Raw genomic sequence first — 4,224 nt, 5'->3', positions numbered from 1 at the left:
CTTCTTTCCTCTTTCCTCTTTCTTTCTTTCTTTCTTTCTTTCTTTCTTTCTTTCTTTCTTTCCTTTTGATACAGTGTTTCTTTGTGTAGCCTTGGCTGCTGTAGAGCTGGCTCTGTAGTCCAGGCTGGCCTCTACCTCAGAGATCTGCCTGCCTCTGCCTCTCGAGTGCCGGGGTTAAAGGTGGGTACCACCACCGTCCCACTTGTTATGTAATTTGAGTCTAGCATGAAAACCCAAGCACACACCAGAACACAGAAGCAGGAAATGGTGGGACCAGCTCTTGGAGGCCTGGGGCAGTGGAATGGGCTGAGCCTGAACCCTATGGCCCCATCTCGCAGCAGTTAAGGAGCAGCCAAGAGCGAGCATCAGGGATCTCAGCTCCTTCCTGCTATCTATCTTACTTTCTTTTAGACCAGCTCTGGTGGGGCAAGTTCCAGAGCCTGAGTCTGAGGATTGGGTCTGTAGACCTAGGGTCCTGTTTTACCCTCAGGGATCAGAGCTGACCCCAATCTACTTCCCTGGCAGCTAGAGCATCAGGGAAGACAAATGGCTTGGTGAGCAGCCTGAGCGTAGGGTGCATGCAAATGACCCCTTTATTTACCAGTCCATCCCCCAGTCTCTGCACCAAAGACACAGGCATGGGGCCAAACCCCATGCTCCAAGTCCTGCTGCAGAGTGAGGATTCAGCAGAAAAGACCCATGCTAGCAGAGACGCAGGGTGTTATATATTTATTTGCTTGCTTGTTTGTTTTCAAGACAGGGTTTCTCTGTGAAACAGTCCTGGCTGTCCTGGAACTCACTGACATCTGCCTGCTTCTGCCTCCCAAGTGCTGGGATTAAAGACATGTGCCACCATCGCCCAATGGTGAAGGGTGTTATGATTTGAATCTGCAATGGTCCCCAGACTCATGCTTTTAACACTCGTTCCCTAGTTAGTTTTTTGAAGTCCATGAAGCTTTAGGAGTCCGTGAGCCTTTAGGAGTCTGTGCCTAACTAAGGGCAGGTTTTTGAGGGTTAAAGACCAGTTACTGGCTCAGGCTTCCTGGTCTGCTGTGATAGGAAGTACCTTTCACTGCTATGGTCTGAACGACTTTGCCCTGCCTTCCCTACCATGACGAACTGCAACCTTTTGAGACTGAGCTGAAGCAAATCTTAAGTTGTTCCTGTCAGTTGTACTATTGTGGTCACAGATACACAAAAGTAACTAATACACAGGGCTGCTTATTTTCCCTAAAAGGGTATAATTGTGTGAGATGGGGACCCCGTGGTAGGAGCTATGAGAAGGCAGAGGCAACGGCAAATGCCAAGAGCTGGGGGACTGCGGGTAGGAACACGTGTACGTGGCACACGTGTAAGTGGCAGGCTACTTGGGCTAGGACACGGGAAGCAAGCCAGGCTGTGTGGCCTTCAGACCACAGGGAGGATGAGACTCTGAGTACCAGGAGGAGCTTGGAGGGTGTGGAAGTCAAGGACAGCTGATTCCCTGCTCCTAGAAAAACAGCCTCAGACACAGGCTACAAGCCCCAAATGTGCCGCTAGCTGACCAGGAATGATCCATCCTGACGTGGGACCTCCAGCTTTGGGTCCTGGCTGGATTGCTTCTGTAAGAGGTGACCCAGGTTTCCTGTCCCATCCTGAGAAGGGTCCAGAGAGTCTTGAAAGGGAATCTTCCAGCAGTGGGGACCTAAGAGAGGGGGAGTGGCTTCCACTCTCAGGGCCAGCACCAGTTCTGCCTGTTCCTACTCAACACCCCCAAACCCCCTCACTCCAGGGCTCAGTTCCTGCCTCGACCAAAGCCCAACCCACGTCTGGAAGGAGAGCAAGGCTAGAGTTTAAGCCCAGACCTAAAGCTGGATGAAGAAACTGGCTAAACCCAGGGCCCCTCCTGGCTGGTACTGTCTGAGGGTGTGTCTGCAAATATTTTGTAAATGATACACGGTTTAAGGAAGGTGGGAATCTCCCTGTGCCCAGCCTCTTCACCTGTGGTGATGCTCTCACCCAAAGATAAGAGGAATATAGGCGGGATGCAGCCATACATGTGTGCATACACCACCAGGCTCCCTTTTATAAGGCAGGCCCGCAGTTACTGGAAAGGAGCGAGCATTCCCACCTTGCAGCCTCTCTGTAGCCCTGAGGAACTGGAGAGAAGAGTTGTTTAGCAGCGGTGGCAAGAAATGAGTCACACCGTGCAGCAAACCCACGTGGGAGTTTATTGATGGGGAGATAGAGGCCCTTAGAACAAAGAGGCTGCTCTGGACTTTCAGCTAGAGTCTAGACACGAGGATCCTAGGCACGACCTGTTCATGTGGTGGTGGAAATGGAAGGGCACCTGAAGGAACAGTGACCCCCAGACCTGCGCCTGCTGTGTGGTGAGCCAGGTTGTCTGCTCTACCGGCTGGCATAGCCCTAGTCTTCACAGATAAATACAGACCCTGGACCCTTCTGCAGACCTCATACAGTCTCCACAGCGTTCTTCTTTTTTGTGTGTGATGCTGTGTGAATGGAACCTAGGTCTCTTTGCCTCACGTAAACACCAGACTACACCCTGCTACACCCAGCACCATTCACAGAGCAATGGTGTTTTCTTTTTTTGTCAACATTCTTATTTTGTAGCCCAGGCTGGCCTCAAACTCACAGCAACTCTTCTGCCTCAGCCTCCCTAGTGCTGAGATTGCAGGTGTAAACCATCATGCCCTGCACACAGAGTTCCTTTGGGAAATGCCCGGAAAAAATCAAATTAAATTAAATAACAAGAAAATTTAAAAGACCGGGCCTAAGTAGGTCATCCCACTAGCCTCCCTTAGACTTTCCCAGGGCCACCTGGAGGACGCCCAAGGCCTCAAGATGGGCTTGAGAAGCTGGGGAACACCTTTCAGAAATGGAATGTCCCAGACAGCTGCTGTGACGGAGTTCCTCACCCAGCCAGCAGTCACTTCAGCTAAGGAGTTGATCTCTGCAGTCACCTCCCCACCCCCACCAGGCCCAGCTGTTGTTTTGATGGTTTTGGGGCCAGGCAGATCCAAACCTCAGCCAAGGGCTTCCCAGGAGAGTCTTCATCTTCAACCTCTGGGGGTGGCCAGACTAGTTCCTGGCAGGAGGAGAAGGAAGCCGGCCTCATTCCAGAGGAAGCACTCCTGGGCAGTTTGGCGACCAGCTGACTCCGTCACTCTGTCTGCTCAGGAAAGGAATCAAAACTGGACACACATGAAGGTTGAAAATCCTGAGACACACAAGACACCCAATAGACCTGAGCCAGCCACACGCTGGGCTATGCTTGCAGCCACAAAATCAGCTCGATCCAGACCGTAGGCTAAGCTCTGGCTGTGCTGGTTACAGGCTGAGCCACACTGGTAAAATAGTGTGCTGGATCCTTTAAGAAATATTTAGGTCTGGGCATAATAACATATTCCTATAATTCCAGTACAGGAGAGGCAAAGGCAGGAGGATCATAAATTCTAGACCAGTCTGGATTACATAGATCCATAAAAGTTAAAAAATTTTAAAAAGTCTGTTATAACTAGATTCCAGGTAAATTATAATAAACATGTTTTAATATATTGCTAGGCTTATAAGAACATATATATCTCAAAAGCTCCACTACCCCCCCTAAATTAAACTTTACAAAACCCCAAACCAAAGAACCAGTTAGATGGCTCAGGGGGTTAAGGCACTTGCTACTAACTTTGACAACTTGAGTTCCTTCCTTCCTTCCTTGAGACCTCCAGCTCTTAAAGTTGTCCTTTGATTTACACACACACATTGTGCATATGCACTCCCATACAGGCGTGTACACACAGACGCACACATACAAGCACACACCTTTAATCCTAGCACTCCGGAGGAGGAGGCAGGCAGATCTCTCAGTTCAAGGCCAGCTAGCTTAGGCACGGCTACACAGAGAAATCCTGTCTTGAAAATAATAATAATAGGGGGCTGGAGAGATGGCTCAGTGGTTAAGAGCATTGCCTGCTCTTCCAAAGGTCCTGAGTTCAATTCCCGGCAACCACATGGTGGCTCACAACCATCTGGAATGAGGTCTGGTGCCCTCTTCTGATCTGCAGACATACACACAGACAGAATATTGTATACATAATAAATAAATAAATATTAAAAAAAAGAAAATAATAATAATAACAACACAAACAGTAAGAAGCAACCAGGATATTGAAGAGAACAGATAGAAAAGTGAGTTTCCTGAACACAGGGACGGACATACAGACATGC

The sequence above is a fragment of the Alexandromys fortis genome, unplaced genomic scaffold (genome assembly GCF_014885135.2).
Source record: "Alexandromys fortis isolate MF-2015 unplaced genomic scaffold, M_Fortis_MF-2015_v1.1 scaffold_330, whole genome shotgun sequence".
In the NCBI taxonomy this organism is placed as follows: Eukaryota; Metazoa; Chordata; class Mammalia; order Rodentia; family Cricetidae; genus Alexandromys; species Alexandromys fortis.
The sequence above is the reverse complement of the archived record's forward strand: the minus strand, read 5'-3'. Positions refer to the sequence as shown.